We start from the raw sequence: 19,044 nt of genomic DNA, 5'->3' as shown, positions 1-19,044 counted from the left end.
CCTGCACTGGCAGGCGGGTTCTTTACCACTAGCACTACGTGGAAGCCCCTGTCAGACACAGGTGTGCCCTAATGCCCAGCTTTTAAAAACTCTAATAACCAGGTTTGATTCTTACGCTTTTCTCTATTGCTGAGAGTTTTCTATTCAATCAGCAAGTGTCTTAATTTATGGTGCAATTAAGATAATAGGAAAATATCCTTCAAAATTAATGGAAAAATACATACAACTGTATCCACAGGACATATTTCAGCGACAATTAGCTTTGGAGGACAATTCAATTGGCCTTGTACTTTGTCAGATCCAATCATATTGTACCAACAGACATGTTATCAGCAGGACAACTAAAGATAGGTTTGGCTACAAGATGATCCATTAACGTTAAGTGTTAGGCCTGTTTTAGGCTCACCTGAGATCTGAAATGCAGACACTGATTCCAAGACCGACATGAATAAGAGCACTGAGTAGCCTTCGGTCCAGAAAGGCTGCCACCAGCTTTCAACCAAATCTGATAGAATTTCAATCAATAGTTGATGTCATCACAAGATGTTTCAGATTTCAACTTCACAGCTTCCCTGGGGGCTCAGATGGTAAAGAATCGGACTGCAATGCAGGAGACCAGGGTTGGATACCTGGGTCGGGATGATACCCTGGAGAAGGGAATGGCTACACACTCCACTATTCTTGCCTGGAGAATCCAGGGACAAAGGAGCCTATTGGGCTACAGTCCACGGGTCGCAGAGTTGGACACGACTAAACGACTAACAATTTCATTCTCACTTTCTCGCATTCTAAAAATGTAAAACTATTCTACTATACATCGTATATGTCATGTGCTTCTCTCTTTAGCTCATGATATTGTTCTTAAGTAGTTTTACGTCCACTAAGTATTAATACTAGAGATTTTAATAAGAACTGATTTTAATGTATCAACTGTTAAACATAGTGTCTGATCACTTGCTTTAACTCGAAACAGATATTTAAAAAAACACCCTGGCTTGCATTAAAATGTATGAGATGGAAGTTAGACATATTTACTGTACAGTCTGCTTTAATATCCTGGAAAGATGCTCACAGAAGCAGGCAGGGACACCTCTCCGACTTGTGTTTTTGCAAAGAAAAGCATAATATTGGGGGAGTTTTGAGTCCATGTTCACGGTGTATCTCCCAAAGAGAATTACTCACTGAAGCAGACCCCCAAAAGCAAATATATCAAACAATTACAAGACTCTATTGAGTTTCTAAAGCTAATATTCACCTGGATGTCTAATTCTGAAGAGAAGGTTAAATCTCTGCAGAGCAGATTCTGCACCCAGGCTCATATAACCAGGCTGCAGTTTGATCAGTGAAATGAAGATAAACAAAAAACCACCGTCATTGCCAACAGACTTTATGGAAAATGAAGAAATGGAAGAATGATGTAGAATAGGTGTGTCTAACTATAGCTCCCAGCACGGGTGGATGAGGTGTGAGACAGAGTCCAGAAGCTTTATCAAACACCCTCACGACTACCTACTTCTGCCAGTAACTCGGGGACACACAGCATGAAAACCACATAGGAAATATCTGTAGGATCTAGGAAGCCTTGAGCAGGAAATCAAGGACTGAAAACATAAAAAAGATCTGCCTTGGTGTCTTCCAGCTCAAGGTTGGCCTGTAATTTAAAAATCTCTGAAGTGAAGTGAAAGTCACTCAGTCATGTTCGACTCTTTGCGAGCACATGGACTATACAGTCCATGGAATTCTGCAGGCCAGAGTACTGGAGTGGTAGACATTTTCTTCTCCAAGGAATCTTGCCAACCCGGGGGTTGAACCCAGATGGCTCTTTACCATCTGAGCCACCAGGGAAGCCCAGTCTCTATTGAGATTAAAAACTCTAAAATCTCTATTGAGTGCTGAACTCTTGTGTAAGGCTCCGGGCTAGGTGCTTCTCTTTCAGAAGCTCAGGAAACTCACAGGAATCTTGGAGGGAGATGCTTGTGTTACTCCTCCAGTTTCATAGATGAAGACACTACAGCCCAGAGGAACCCGACCAAGTTCACACAGCCAGCATCCAGGTGGGGGTTATGTCCTGAATCTAGATGGTCTGACCACAGACCCTGTACATGGACAATTACACTACATTGAAACAATAGCGGGCTGCAAGAGGACCATCAGTTACCTCAACAACATTGAAGAACAGGTCTTGGAATTCCAGGCAACGTCTCAGAAAACACAGTGTGGCTGGGTTTTACTCAGGACCAAGATGAGAAGGGTCTGAGAACAGACCAGAGAGGAAGAGGGATGCTCAGATAAATCTTTACCCTGCAGCTATCAGAGACATCAAAGATGCCACAGAAAGAAGAGTGGGAGGAAGGAGTCGATAATCCCAGGGCTCATTAGACAAGAATAGTGTGGGAAGTGTTTGCCCCAATTCTAGAGAAGAGGCTTCCCATGGCGTCACCAGAGCACGGGCGCATCCACCAGTGACCGTGAGAGCCTCTATCCATATTCATCGTCCACCCCACTGAACAATCTCACCCAGATTTCTCATAAAGGAGGAGTACTGAGTCATGCCTCGCAGACTCGCCCATGGGTTCCTCTTTCCCTGGAGAACCTCCACACCACTCTAACCCATTTCATGAATAGGGTGACATAGAGCTTTTTAGATAGAAATGCTCAAATAGATTTCTTTCCTGCTGGTAAAACAAGGGAAGAATTTGTGCCTGGAAGGCAGTACTGGACATGAATTTGAGCAAACTTTGGGAGACAGTGGAGGACAGAGGAGCCTGGCGGGCTACAGTCTGTGGGGCCGCAGAGAGTCGGACATGACGTAGCAACTGAATGACAAAGACAACAACGTCGTACATGTGTTTCCCTAACTCACCACATCTTACAGATATTTTAGTCAAGAAGCTAAGCTACCATTGGAAACACATCCTGCAGCCTCACAGTGGTCCTGCAGGGGGATGATGGGTTCCGATGGGTGACCTGCTGTCATGTCAGGAAGTTCCAGAGCCTTTTAAAACTCTGCCAGCATCCTGTTCCTTTGCCAAGATAGTGGAAAAGCAGTGATAGATGTTAAATAGATAGCCGAGGAGCTCTTGCCTTTATAGACAGAAATCTGGAGGCAGGCAATGCTTGAATCTCACCTGGTGGGATAATAAGATGCATATTGTTTCCCTTCCTAAGTCCTGTCTCTTGTTAAAATGTGATTCACCATTAGCTAGTATCTGTCACTCCTGAGTGAACTGAACAAGTCATAAATCAGTCAGTGGCCTTCCTGTCTACAATGAATGTGGTTGCATGAAAGAGAGGTCTTTTATTCATCATCATTATCAAGCTACAAATGAAGAGAAGTTTTGCTAATTCAGAATAAAAACAGACACAAGTATTTGTCAGCTTATTATCAAATATATGCATGGAAAAGCTAGTTTCTTTCCTCTTGTTTGTAAAACATATTGAGTAACAGACTACAGAGTATTCTACAAAATATGTTATAAGAGGAATTATGTTTCATGATATAAGCACTTTTATTTTGCACATTTACTGACCTAATAGTGGCTATGAAGATGGGAACACTGAGTAGGGACCCATAAATAAACGAGTTGTAAGAAGGACAAAAGCATCAACATTTTTGAGGAGTTTCTGACCATGTACAACCAAACTCTAAACTGCCAGATGGATCCATCCACTTGGTCTTCTCTCTGTTGCATAGCCTACTGCACCAGTCTGGAGGGGTGCCAGGTTCAGTTGTCCAATCTAATGACTGACTAATGAGAGGTGAATGATATAGAAATATTTGTCTAAACCAATGAAAATGGACATTAAAGATAGAAAGGAATTCTGATTTTCCAACTCTACAAAAATCTTACTAGAATCAAAATCTATCAAAGTTTTTATTCTTTTGCAATCAAAGGGAAAGGCAGACTAGAAAATGTCTAGCAGGCTTAAAACCCTGGGCTGAACAACTGACATCCAGAAAGTTCCTTCATCCTGAACAACTTTTCAGCCTAGGGAAGAAAGAGACTGATACAAAATACCCTCCCAATAAATGATGGCTATAATTTTTGTTTCATGATTTCCTTTTGCTTTCCTTTTGAATAATTTGCATTTAGTAGAACTTCTGAAGAATTGCTGCTTTTAAATTGTGATGCTGGAGAAGACTCTTGAGAGTCCCTTGGATGCAGGGAGATCAAACCACTCAACTGTAAGGAAATCAACTTTGAATGTTCATTGGAAAGACGGATGCTGAGGCTGAAGCTCCAATACTTTGGCCACCTGATGCAGAGTCGACTCACTGGAAAAGACCCTGATTCTGGGAAAGATTGAGGGCAAGAGGAGAAGAGGGCAGCAGAGGGAGATGGTTAGATGCCATCACTGACTCAGTGGACATGAATTTGAGCAAATTCCCAGAGATAGTGGAAGACAGAGGAGCCAGGCATGCTGAAGTCCATGGGGTCACAAAGAGTCGGACACAACTTAGCAACTGAACAACAACAAGTAGAACTTCACATAATGATAATGAGTAATCAAACATGCATATGTTAAAGGTGATCAGAATTTGAGAAACATAAATAAAGCCAGGCTGAATTCTTAAAATAGCCAGACATTCCCCCAAATAAAGGAGCTAATGGAAACAATATTTAGACATAACATTCAGTGAGACAGAGGTTTCACTTTCCTAATTTTTTGATATCAGTTACCATCTAAACCATTTCTGTGCATATTCCTAGATTTTCAGGTCCTCTCTTCATTTTGAACATTGTTTCCCTGTCACAGCTACATGGAAATGTGCAGCAGAGGGTTCCCAAGTAAAGCTAATTTCATCTATGTGTTTATCAAGATTGGATAATTAGAATTTAATTAAGTAAAAAGTGGTTTAAAAGCCATTGACATACAAAAATTCCTTCCTTTACATTTATAGGAAAAGACTAGATAGATCGATCGATAAATCAATAGATACAGATAGATGGACAGATATACATGTTTGTGCGTGTGTGTTTTGAGCCTGTGACATACATATGTATAGGATTGAGGTGTATGTATATATGGCTCAATACTTCCATCTACTGGCAGTAAGAACTTGGCAGATTATGTAACAGCACAAGTTCTCAGTTTCCCCCTTTTAGAATGAGGCTGTGAAGCTCAGTAGCTTCAGTGGTGTCTGATTCTTTGTGACCCGCTGGACTGTAGCCCACCAGGCTCCTCTGTCCATGGGATTTTCCAGGCAAGAACACTGGAGTGGGATGCCCCTCCTTCAGGGGATCTTCCCAACCTGGAGAATCAAACTATCAACTGCCTGCATCTCTTGCATTGCAGGAAGATTCTTTACCCACTGAGCCACCTGGGAAGCCCCTTAGAATGGTGATAACAATACCCAATACTTATTATCATTGTGTTGGACATGACTTAGTGCCTGAACAACAACATCAAAAGTATCATTGTGAAAGTCAAAGGTGATGCCTGCCACATGCCTATCACTTGGTTGCTAATCATTAAACTATAGCTCACCATTTATATATATCCATATTTATATATGTGTATAAATATTATATACATAAATATATAAATCAATATAAATATATACAAAGTGTAAATTAATATCAATGGACATGTTGGTAAACGTATCATCAGTATTTACTTGTGTGTGCTCACGCTCACTCCTGTCCGAGTCTTTGCGACCCCATGGACTGTAACCCACCAAGTTTCTCTGCCCATGGGATTCTCTAGACATGAATACTTGAGTGGGTAGACATTTCCTACTCTAGAGCATCCTCCTGATGCAGGGATAGAATCCATGACTCTCTAGTGTCACCCTGGGAAGCTCTTATTTATTTAACAAGTTATCATACTTCATAATATTTGCATTCTGTATATCAAATGTGGGTGTGTGTTCCTTTCAGCAGATCTGGAACCAAACATGGTGGAGGGTCTGTGCTAGAGATGGAGCCTTGTGCTCCAGCTAAAGAGCCTCCATCCTCAGGCACTTTCTTACCACCTGCTGGGGGGCTGTCCCACTGTCCTGGGCCCTGGGCATCCCACAGCCCACACCTTCAAGGCCAGTGTGAACCAACCAATAAGACACAGACCGACAAGTCAGCATAATGAGGAGGAGGGCCCTGGGGCCAAGGGCATCGAGGTGAATCCAAGAATCAGAAGGAAGGGAGCAGGGAAAGGGCAGATGCTTAGGCTGGGACTGGGCCCCAGGCCACACCCAGGATGGAAAGTCACCCAAGAGAAGACCCTAAAGGTGACCAAGGATGGCAGGAAGGCACAGAAGGCTAGGCCAAGACAGAGATCCGCAGGGAGAAATCTGCAGTTCAGCTGCCACTGAGGAGACACTGTAAAGTCGTAGAGAAAGCTGATGACCCAAACTCCTGTGTGTGGTGGTCATCAGGCGAAGGTGGGATGGGATGTGGTCCCAGTATGTCCTTAGCGATCACTGACATAACATGAGCCTCAGACCTCCAGATCCTTCACTCACTGAGAAGCTGGCACAAAGAAAGTCATTGCTAAAACATCCCAGAAGAACTAGAATCGTGGCTCCAGCAAACTTGATTCCTTTCTTCTTCTTGGGGAATACGACCTATTGAACGTGTGTTATTTACATAGATTTTCTGGTTTGAGCAGGAGCAACGTGTAGCACAGAGACATGTGCTGTCTCTTCCCAAATGGGAACGGCCACCTGTTCACCAGCACGTACTCTAGGAGTCCAAACTCTCACCCAGCACTCTCCCTCTCTGTGTCCACAGGAGCTCCACCAACTGGCTGCTATCTACCTGTTCCAGCTCACAGGGCCAGAGACATCCTACTGTGTCCTGCTTGCTCACTCTACTCGAAGCACAAAGCCTCTGACACCCTTTCCAGTCCCCTGTACGATCTGACTAAATCATACAGCTGTGGGCTCAACTAGATATAAGTAATTTCATGCTTACGTATTTCTCACATTTTCAAAGCCGCAAGTTTCTACTGACCATGTTCATTTTTTCTTGATTATATTAATATTTTACATATACAGGTTACTTCTTTTAGGAATCAATCATTTAACCTGCAGGACTGTAAAACCTAAAGAGTTTTTAAGTTAGAGTATTAACTTTAATTCAAAGATCTTAGGAATATTTTTGTGCCTATAAAATATTTCTTAAAGACTGAGAAGAAAACATGCAAAAGCTAATTGGAAGAGATACTAGGTTCCAACATTATTTAGTGAGAGGAAATAAACTTATAAGATGGTTTAGTCTTTGTCTCTTGAGTTGATCTGGACCAGGGCAAGAAAGAATATAAAACATGGAGATTACACCATCCAGTGTATCAGGGAAGGAAAAATGTGACAGGTCATTGACTGAGGGAAAACAAGAAGTTTAGTAGAGTATTATGGAGTCAAATTTACTGAAACACAGAGAAGTGAGTATCTGATAAACAGGATGACAGTATGGTTTATGATCTGAACTGGAGATCTTTTGAGAGAGAAAGGAGCAATGTTAATAATCATGCCAGGAGTCAGGAGTGACCCAGGACTGTCATCAGGAGACTGCTATGACTTCTGGACAATGAACATCAAAGCATTGTCCTGAGTGGTTACAGAAGTACCAGCAAATTTCTAAATGGTATATGTGTTCTCTTTAATGGGACATATCTTCTTTGTGCAGATTTTTTTATGCAGGTCTCTATATGTCTTAGTGTATACAGTGGGTACCTCTGGCCTCATAATATCTTGGTGGGGGGAGAAAGGGTGGGATTCAACTATTCTCTCTGGAAATGTGTAAACTGAAGTCCAAAATGTAACTGAGCAGGATCCTATGGGGCCTTCCAGAACAGGCCCTCCACTCACATGTCCTCTGCCTGCCTCTTGTCTGAAAAAAAAAAAAAAAATAGCCAAAGAATAAGTTTAATCAGAGAAATGAGAAGATGCAGAAGCAAAGGAAAACAGTTAAGCAGACAAAATAACAGTATAGCCATTAGCCAAAGTCAAAGACCTTTAGTTCTTCCTCCAGGGCTATAGACAACATTCTCAGATGTAGCCTCTGAGCTGTCTTGCAGATACTGAAACCCCTGCCGAGTGGGAGAAGTTAACTGTATGCTGCCCACAAGCACAGAGACCCCAGACCGGTTGGAACCAGAAGGTCAGTGATGTTGACTCCAGGTTACCTCACCACCCACCAGTCAGCAGAAGGTCCATGAACTGACCATATACACGGCAACCCTCTCTTCAACAGGTGCCCCTTACTCTGTTTCCTATAAAATCTCCAAGCAAAACATGGGGAGTGGGGAGCTGGTTCTCTGGGACATGAGTCCACCTTCTCCCCAGGACTGCTGGCTTCCTCGATAAAGCTATCTTTCCTTTTACCCAACACTTGTCTCTCTCAGGATTGGATTCTTGAGGGGCAAGTGGCCAAACTTGAGTTTGATGACAAAATGCCTTATTGGCAAGTAGAGATCCTGCAACACTCGCCTGAAGGGATTTCTGTGATTGCCCAACTTTCAGGAACTCAGTGCTCAAGGACCAGGACAGAATACACCACTGTTTTCAGAGAGTACCACAAGAACTGGTTCCTTCCTGTCACCTATCAGACTTCTGTACGCATAAAGGGCTGGGTTAAATAATCCTACGGGCATTTCTGCCTTGGGTTTACTAACCCCAGCTCATTTCACCTCCTTTCTCAAGTTTTCACCATTCCAGAAAACACCGGCCACCATGTCCATGGTCTCCATATCCCTCTACCATGGGAGCTTGTGAATAAAAATCTGGACATCTGGAGAGAGATGGGGGCAGCTCATGATGGTGGTGTTTCTCAAGAAGTCGATTAACCAAAGGGGAGGCTGGCAGCCTACAGAGGCAGAAGGATCTGTCTTCAATTACTAGCTCACACATGCATCAGCCATGTGGCCCTGGTTCAGGAGGCTGATTCCTTTGACCCAGCTTGTTCATCTGTAAATGGGGACAGTGCCATCTCCCTTGGGGTGGGAGGGTTGTGCAGAGAATTCCAGAAGACACATAAATAGAGTCTCCCATCTACCTGGCAAGTTATAAATAGCCATTGTCACCCCTCCCTGTGCCTGGAATAATAATTGGATGTACCAGAGACTCCAGCAGGTGCATAGACAGGCAGATGATATACAGGGAGGCCATTTATTTAAAATCTTTTCTGACTTTATAAAGATCATCAGAATTGGTTTATAACACTATTTCCAAGATACATCCATCCCCCTCAAGGTAGACCATCTGCCCACAACGCCTTCTGATAGACTTGATCAAGCCTGAAAACTAGAAAATGGCATTTGGTCACACTGTGTCTCATGTCACATGACTTTGCTCCCAAGCTCTAAGTCCACGTGCCATCATCCTAACAAGTTGAAACTTCGTGAGTCAGTGGTCAGAGTTTAGCCTTTCAGCTGCACTGCTGAACAGAGTCCATTGTTCACAAGGACACCCCTTTTAAGCATCTCCCCAGATGCTGTCTGATAAAATCACAAAACTAGGCTGCAGACTATACATCCATGTCTTTTGTTCTGGGTTTTACCAAGCTTATTTTCCTTGATAAACAATACAGATCTCCTAAAACAAATAGACTTCATTTTCAGGCCCTAATTGTCTTTGCTTTTCTTGTTCTGTGAACTCTGCTTCCACTCATGAATTTCCTGCTTTAGCAAATCTCGTCTGTCCAGGGAGAGCCTAACTCAGACAATTTACATCTTTGGGGATTGCACCGTATAGATCTTGCCAAAAGTGATCTCACTGTCCCCAGAATGGAGCCCAACAGGGTCACCCTATCCCAGCCACGTCTGCATCCCCAAGAAGTGGTGTCTGCTCCCAGGAAGAAGTGCCAAGCTCTACAAAGCACCTGTCTTCACGATAAGCAGAAACAATTTCTTCTTAGAGTTAAGCACAGAAGGGACTTTTCTCTCTCCAAGTAAATTATCGTCAATCACTAGGAGGTTAATCACTGTATTTTAAAGACCTCAAAGAGTCTATTTAATACGTGGGTAACATCAATAAAGTATTTCAAACCCGGAGAGTTTGAGATGGTTACAGAAAGTTTTCTAAACTGGAAATGTAATGGCTCATAAAAACGATACCATGGATTTCAAGTGTGTTTTCCTTCACAGTGAGGTCAAGGCTGGACTTTCAGAGAATGGGGGAGCTGCAGAATTCGTGGCACAAGCCAGGAGAGAGACAGATGCTGTCTCCAAGAAGGAAAAGAAGCAGGATGCCGTGTCCCAGTGAGATTATGCCTTTGGAGATGTCCATGCTGAGTACATAAAGCTCACTGATAGATTCTTTTTACCATGTTCTCACCGAGGTTTCAGCTCATGTGCAAGCAAGCAATTCCCTCAGAACCCACAAACTCGATTTGTACAACATTAATTTGGATATGTTATTTTCCCCCCTTTACATGGGTTGACTATTTCCCCAATTTGATTACCAGTTCCTTGAAGGCAAATTTTACAGCTCCTCTATTTTAAGCATCGACTATGAAACATTTAGTATCCTGCTTTACAGTAATCATTTAATAAGGGTTATTAACGATTAGTATTTTAATGCACTAAGGCTGTTAAGGTATTTCTCTAAACACATAAATTTGTTTTAAGAGTGATTTTGGCACAGAGAAAAAAAGTCTGACTTTGAAACTTATACAACCAAACATATAACTCAACGTTTCAAATTCTGCCAGAACATTATCCAATCGATCATGCTGCCTTTGATAACTGAGTAAATACATAATGGCTAAAAATGGGAGTTGAAATGAGATGGCAAAGGAAGATTCTTTAAATGTCCAGACCTGCATCCATTTCAAACATACAAATCTCTATGTTTTAAATTCTGGGTTACAACTAATAACGACATGTTCCCTTTGTTAACAACAAAATTCATATTTCTGCTACTTGTGAAATGTGATTATCTCCTACTCATTCAACAAATATGGGTGGAGCCTCAACTGTATTTCAGGCACTAAATGAAATGCTGAGTGCACAAAAATTGATCCCGTCTAAACGCTACCCTCAAGGAATTCATACACTCATGGATGGGGAAAACAAAGATGTAAACTACTCATCTATTAACTCATTTATTCAAAAATGATGCATTGGTGCTTCCTACGAGCCCATTAATGCTGAAAGCATCTGGGATACATCAGTGGCCAAAAGAACTAAGCATGGCCACCAGAAAAGCTTCATTCCAGTGGAGGAAAGGAGACAAGTACTAAAAGAGGATAAAAGTTGAACACAGCGAAGGGAATCAAGAGGGCTAGATGGAGGAGGGAAGGTGAAAGCATTAGTCGCTCAGTCACGTACAACACTCTATGACCCCTGGACTGTAGCCCGCCAGGCTCTGTCCGTGGGATTCCCCAGGCAAGAATACTGTAGTGATCAGCCCTTCTCTTCTCCAGGGGATCTTCCCAACCCAGGGATGAAACCTAGGTCTCCTGCAGTGCAAGCTGATTCTTTCCCATCTGAGCCACCAAAGAAGCCCCAGATGAAGCAGGGGGGGTCATGTCAAATAAGATGGTCAGGGTCGAGGTCCCATTTAGAAGCTGTATCAGAGCAAAAGTCTGGATGCAGCTAAAGCCATTGGCCACATGGACTGTCTGGGTCAAAGAGTTCTCTGGATAGTACAGGGGCCAGCAGCCTATGGACCTCAGGCTAGACCTAACCACTGGTTATAAATAAAGTTTTATGAGCACACAGCATAGATGTATACAATGGCCATGTCTGCTTTCATGCTACAACGGCAGCACTGAAAAGCTGCAACAAAGGCCATATGGATACAAACGATAAAGCATTTCCTCTCTGGTCCTTTATAGATAATGCTGATCCCTGGCAGGGAGGAGGAGCCAGGGCCAGTGTGCAGCGTATAAGAGGAAAGCAGAAGGAGCAAGGGGTGGGCAGGAGTGAGGACAGGGAGGCAGTGGAGGCCGGCCAATGGTGCTTCCGCCTTCTCTGCAGGTGAAACAGGGACTCGAGAGGGTCCTGAGCAGGAGAAGGACCACAAGCTCCAGGATCGTGGGGTGAACACAACCCTGCACATTGACCATGAGGAAGGAATGAACAGGACCCACCAATTCTCAGGGAAACTAAAACTGTGACTGTAGCTACAGAATAATAGGAATTAGGGAGGAAGCACAACTCAGGGGAAGTCAGAACAGTGTAAACAGTGTCCAGGAAGGAGTCCATTGAGGAGGGCAGAGTCACACGCAGGGAGTTGCCCGCTCCTCCTGAAAGGACACCTAGGTGGCATGTGGGCAGAGGAGAGGACTCAGGGCTGAAGAGCAGCCAAAGCCAGATAACACAGGGAGGAAAGGGGAAACTCGAGGAAGGGTCCACAGCCAGCCTGGCTCTCCTCTCCTCGTCAGCCCCAGCTGATAGCTGATGGTGCGGCCACCATGTGGGTCTTGCAGGGCTGCAGGTGGGATGCTACCCACTGGTGGACAGTCTTAGTGTTGGTGGTGTCATAAGACATCATGCCTGAAACTCTGGTATTAGACCCAGGGCGCTTAGCTTGCTCAGTGCAGGTTGTTGGAACTACACCATGAAGGGATGCTGAGTCTCTGGAGGGGCAGCAAGGAGATCCAACTAGTCCCTCCTAAAGGAAGTCAACCCTGAATATTCATTGGAAGGACTGATGCTGAAGCTGAAGCTCCAATCTTTTGATACAAAGAGCTGACTCACTGGAAGAGACCCTGATGCTGGGAAAGACTGAAGGCAGGAGGAGAACGGGACGACAGAGGATGAGATGGTTGGATGGCATCACCGACTCAATGGACATGAGTTTGAGCAAACTCTGGGAGATAGTGAAGGACCCAGAAGCCTGGCATGCTGCAGTCCATGGGGGTCGCAAAGTGTCAGACATGACTGAGCGACTGAACAAGAATAACGGGGAAGGGTGAGGGGAAGATCAGAGGCTTCGCAGGTCCTTCCCAGGGCTCTCTGTATGCTGGCAGGACATCACCCTGGACAGCTTGATGCCACCCTTCACCTAGAAGAGGAGCCCTGAAGCATAGGGGGTCCCCAGAGACTGGGGTCACTGAAGGGTCATGACTTGTTCTATCTACATGTTCCCACGTCCTGAAGAGCATCCTTGGCGCTTCTCTTGACCTGGAGGGTCAGAGTGCTCATTGTGGCCAGGGTTTCTCTAGGCCACTGAGGGATAATTCAGAGAGAGAATGTGCGAGAAGAAATCCACATCAGAATGCTGCCTAGGAGAGAGGGACTCCTTCCCCGGAGACATGCGCTGGAGGACAGATGCACAGTGGATAAAGCAGAGGCTTAAGTGGACAGACTCTCCGCACCAATGCTCTGGAGCACAGAAGCAGGAGAGAGAGGTGCAGGCCAGCTCTGCCCTGGGCAAAGAGGACTGTCCCCTGAGCCCTCCTCAACGACTTCTGATATTCGCTGGGAACAAGAAGGCAATACTGTTTGCCAAGAGTGAGGAGGATACTGCTGAGATGGGGGCACTGAGTGGCCAGAGGATTTAGTGGCCACACAGAAAGACAGTGTCGCTGGAAAATGGAACGCCAGTTTAAGATTTCAACATTTGGGTATTTACTGTTTAGGGCACTGTTACAGGTCGCTTTGTATCCCCCGCCAAAGATATGCTGGTATCTATAAATGTGACCTTATTTGGAAATAAGGTCATGACTGATATAATTAGTATAGATGAAGCCATACTGGAATAAGGTGGACCGCTAATCCAATAGACTTCCCTGATAGCTCAGTTGGTGAAAAATCCACCTGCAATGCAGGAGACCCTGGTTCAATTCCTGGGTCAGGAAGCTCCGCTGGAGAAGGGATAGGATACCCACTCCAGTATTCTTGGGCTTCCCTTGTAACTCAGCTGGTAAAGAATCTGCCTTCAATGTGAGTGACTTGGGTTCTATCCCTGGGTTGGGAAGATACCCTGGAGAAGGGAAAGGCTACTCACTCCAGTATTCAGGCCTGGAGAATTCCATGGACTGTATGGTTCATGGGGTCACAAAGAGTTGGACACGACTGAGTGGCTTTGACTTTCACTTTCTAATCCAATATGATTGGTGTTCTTATATGAAGAAATGAAGACGGCCATATGAGGACATTGGGCCACAGGGAGAAGCCACATGAACAGAGGCAAAGACTGGAGTGATGCTGCCACAAGCCAAGGGATGCTGAGGATTAAAGAGGTGAGGAAGGGTCCTCCCCTGGAGTCTTCAGAAAGAACATGGGCTGCCAACAACTTGGTCTTGGACTTCTCACCTCCAGAACTCTGAGAAAACACATTTCTGTTTTAATCTACCCAGTTTGTGGTACTTTGTTCCAGCAGTGCTAGGAAACAAATCAAACAAACACCACCACTGTCCAAACTGCCACTGAAGGTGCAACCTGAGGAGATGGAGTTGGTTGGTACCTGGCTGTTGACTGGCTGGAGGCTGAGAAGGAAGATGCCTGGCACGGGACTGGCAGAGGCAAATGAAAAATGTGCGTGACCACTGAACTGGTCATGCTAAGAGTGTCCCTTCTATGAGTTAATTAAATTAACCCAATCATGGAACGAAACTCCCTCCACGGAGAGGCAAATTATCCTACACAGAATTTAATCACAACAGTGGATCTGAAATCAAAAATTCTGCTGACCATGGTTCAGAGGTACCATCCTCCACAGCTCCCCGGCTGATAGAACTCCCCTTCCTCAACAGAGACATGTTGGTAAAAAAAACGGGAAAATGTCCAAAACAAAGGCGGGAGCTCTGCTTATCATAATATGTGAGCAGCTGTTAGCTGAGTGATGGCCTCCCAGGGACCTGGCGGTACCACGGATTGGGCAGTGACAGGAATGTACCTGGGGGACTTGGATGTGGCTGCAGCAAGACAGGATGGCCAGGAGAGGCCAGCCCAGAGTGGGGTGGGGAAGGCTCAGAGACAGACGGTCAGTGTCAGGAGAGACAGGAAACAGGAGGCCGGTAGGTGTCAACGATCAGGAACCGCAGCCCCAGGTGCACCCAGCCAACAAATATTTACTCTCTGCCACTAAAGTCAGATATTGGGTCAGGCATCGGGGAGTTTGCAGTCATTACATCTATTTACTGAGAATCAGCTATTTCCTATTAATATTTATTATCCCTACATGGTCTCATTTTATTCTCAGAACTTCCAGGTCCAGTGACTAGTTATCTCCAGTTTGCAGATGAGGAAATCGAGAACTGAGGCAATTCACCTCCCAGAGGGGTGAGCACTGATTCACCGGCAGGTCTTTCCACCTCCAAAGCCTCCATCACTTACCTTTTAAAATGATCACTGAGCCCAAGAAAAGGTAATGACCTGTGCCCAAAGAACCTTGTAAGTTCACATGCGCTTGTTACCCTGCTTTCTATCTCCCGCTGGTGACCTGGGGTGGAGGGCTGCCCGTTCCCTGCTCCTGGTGACCGGCTTCTGGACACTGCATCTTCAATGAAAACCCCAGGTTTTTACTTCCCCAGTTGGGAGCTTGACGCTGAGGAGGCTGCCTGCCGACCCCACGTGGAAGGCTGCGCCTCCTCACTCAGCAGCCCATAGTCTGCATCTTCTCACTTAAGGCACCATCTCTGGGAGTTTCCAGTAGTTTCGCTCAGCTCTATCATGAACAAATCCAACTCCCTGACTCTCCTTTATTAACTCCTGTGCCTTGATCCTCCATCAGTTGAAAACTTAGAAGAAGAACATAAGAGCATCATTTAGTGGGTCCCTAATATCACACAGTCCGCAGGGTTGCAAACAGTTGGATACAACTGAAGCGACTGAGCATGCACACAAGCAATGTCACGCCAGGGGCAGGAGTCTTCCTGGACACGCAGAACCAAGAGTGCTTTCAGTTTCTTGGTGTTTCTTTGTCTTTGTCTCACTGACAAGGGAGGAGATCTGAGCATTTTTATTAAGAGATGGTGGTTATCACCAGAGACTGAGAAATTTAAAGATATGGCAAAAAAGAAGGGACAACGGGTAAAGCAACAACTTTCAGGAAAGGAAGAAAACTACTCCAGAGCTTGGCAGAAAGAAAAGGGACAGGGCGTCGGATCTAAGTGCAAACAGATGCCAAGTGTGGACTCCAGTTAGGTCAGTGAGAATAAATGTCCCTGCGTCCAGGTTCCACTGGGGAACGGAAGCAGAGCTAAGTGGGGGTCAGAGACCAGAATCCATGCTGGATGGAGGAGCAATCAGAGCAGAAAACCAGGGCCAACCAGAGCTAGAAATGATACTCAGAGTTCAACAGAAGAAAGTGCCCCAAGAGAACACAGAGAGGGAATGAACACTGAACATGCAAGAACCCGGGACCCTCAGGGCTCTCTGCCTGGGAGTGGGGGCCTCCTGGTGGGGCAGGACACTGCTCTCTGAGGAAGGCAGGCCATTCAGTGCCATGGGTGTTACGATGATACTGTGGGCCAGGTGGCGGCTTCACTGTATTTACTTGGGCTTATTTGCAATGTCCATAGTTGGATAGCATCATACATGATTTAGGACACATGCCTACAGTGACTGTCCTTACTTAGGCCCTCACCTGACTCTCAGATGGATGAGATTCCACCCAGAGGGTTAACAGAATCTGAGTACCTGATCCTCTTGGAAATATATAGAAAGAAACAATGCTTATAACTCATGCTATAATTTGAATGATTTTTCCAAGATATTCTTCAAGGTGTCACTTCTGGGAAAAGAAAGACACTGTGCTCCTAATTACTTTTTACTTTGCTTTCAGCAAAGTCTAAATTCAATGTTTGTGGTTGTGGAAGAACTCATTTTCATTTTTAACTGGAATTTTACTTGAACAGGAAAAATCAACAAATGAAAAGAAAGAACTTTAAGCTACACAGATGAACATGTCAGAGCAGAAAGAAGACCTTCTGCAGAGTCAAAAGTTTCAGCTGAAACCAGCTCAACAGAAATAGTGTTAATACAGGGAAGCTGGTTACTGCTTCAGTTTGGGAAAAAATTCACATTGCCCTTTGGAAGCACATGGAATCTTTCAACTTGCTGAAGAAACTGGGTGAGGATATGCTTTTCTCTAAAAGGGAGTATTTTAAAGGTAAACTATGATGGCTGGTTTGACTATATTATTTGACAAAATGCTTGTGCATATATGTACCCGTGCTGTGCTTAATCTCTCAGTCGTGTCCAGCTCTTTGCAACCCCAGGGACTGTAGTCCACAAGGCTCCTCTGTCTGTGGAATTCCCCAGGCAAGAATGCTGGAGTGGGTTGCAATTTCCTTCTCCAGGGGATCTTCCTGACCCAAGGATTGAACCCCAGTCTCCTGCATTGCAGGCAGATTCTTTACCCACTGGACCACTGGGGAAGCCTCATACATCTAAATACGCTAAGTGATCATTCTCAACCAAAATTTCTCAGTGAGAGGCAATATTTTTCCCAGGGAATATTTGCAAGTTTCTGAACAAATGTTCTGTTGTCACGATGCAGGGGGTGGGGCATGCTAATGCATCTAAGGGGTACAAGCCAGGGACGTAGCTGAACATCCTACAATAACCAGGACAACCCCTCCCCAACAATCATCTGGCTCCAGATGCCAGTAGTGCTGAGGTGTAGAAATTGATCTATGTCATGAGCCTTCACTTGGTGAAAGCCAGCACAACCTTGTAGGACTTGAAAGCTCAGAACAGTGAGTATTATAAGGACAATTATAAGAGCTCATCTTTATGCAAACCATCAAACAAATGCTTGAGGGAATGGATTACATATGGTGCGTGTCTATCCACAACATCGTGTTTGCTAGTGTGTGTGTGTGCACGTGTATCACTATATTCACACATGAGTGCACTCATATACAGAGGGTTGGATTTCAGCTGGCATATCTCAGAACACAGCCAACTTTAATTTCAATTCGGGAGGCTGGAATCACTTTCCCCTTGTTTAGTGAGCAAGTGACCAAGTTCTAGGCCAGGACTGAAGGAAATCCTCTGGCAGTTTCTGATGGCTTTAAAAAAGGACACAAGGAACGTGGTTCTCCCCTGGATATCGTTGTATACGAGTGCAGTACCTGGAACTGTAGCTGTGAATTTGCAGCTATAAGCAGAGCCAGCCCGAGGACCAACCTGACAGACTGGGTGGCAGAGACAACAGTGGCAGGGCTTATTAATTCCTGAGCCACTGAAGTGAGCAGCTATGATGACACCTACCCTGACCTCCTACTTATAAAGCTTGATACCTTTAAAAAAAATTTTGGTCAACATAAGTGTGGAATCTAAAAAAAAAAAAAAGATACAAATGAACTTATTCACAAAACAGAAACAGAATCCCAGACTTCGAACACAAACTTATGGTTACCAAAGGGAAAAGGTAGGGGGGAAGGATAAATTAGAAGTTTGGGATTAATTTATAGACACTACTATCTATAAAATCCCTTGAAGGAGGAAATGGCCACTCATTCTAGAAGCTGCTTACCATGCAGGAGACCAGGGTTTAGTCCCTGGGATGGGAAGATCCCCTAGAGAAGGAAATAGCTACCCACTCCAGGATTCTCGCCTGGGAAATCCTATGGACAGAGAAGCCTGGCGGGCTACAGTCCATCGGGTAGCAAGAAGTCACGCAAGACTGAGCAACTGAGCTCACACACACACACACACACACCTGTAAACTAGATCATCAACAAGGACCTACTGTATACCACAGGGAACTCTAGTTGGTGCCCTGTCATAAGCTACACGGGAAAAGAATCTTAAAAAAAATGGATATATGTGTATGTGTAACTGAATTACTTTGTTCTATACCTGAAGCTAACACAACATTGTAAATCAACTACACTTCAATATAAAATAAAAAATTAAATGAAAAAAATTGTCAAGCTATTTGGAGCTCCCTATAGCCAAACACATTCTTTTACTCACTTGTCTGAAAACTGCATGCAATGCTAGAAACTTTGCTTTTCAGGGATAGAGTAAAGAGGTCAAGAAAGAATGCACACGAGTCTACAGACATCAGTGACATGACATCAGATTTCCTGAACTTCAAACAATAATATGAAAAGGCAGCTTAAGCTTGATGAACGCTTGTATCAACATTAGTCCTATGTTATCATGTCCTACATTGTAGAGAGGATCGTTTCTCTTCCT

General features: G+C 44.5%; 1 protein-coding gene across 5 annotated transcripts in view; it reads right to left on the bottom strand.

Moving 5' to 3' along the window:
- SEMA5A (semaphorin 5A) overlaps positions 1–19,044 on the bottom strand; it is a 521,440-nt gene that overhangs the window by 163,565 nt on the left and 338,831 nt on the right. The gene's annotated exons all lie outside the window — the stretch shown is intronic.

This window comes from Giraffa tippelskirchi, chromosome 8, assembly GCF_054371585.1.
Source record: "Giraffa tippelskirchi isolate mGirTip1 chromosome 8, T2T-mGirTip1v1.2.pri, whole genome shotgun sequence".
Lineage (NCBI taxonomy): Eukaryota > Metazoa > Chordata > Mammalia > Artiodactyla > Giraffidae > Giraffa > Giraffa tippelskirchi.
Note: the sequence above shows the minus strand (reverse complement) of the source record. Positions and strands in the feature narration are given on the sequence as shown.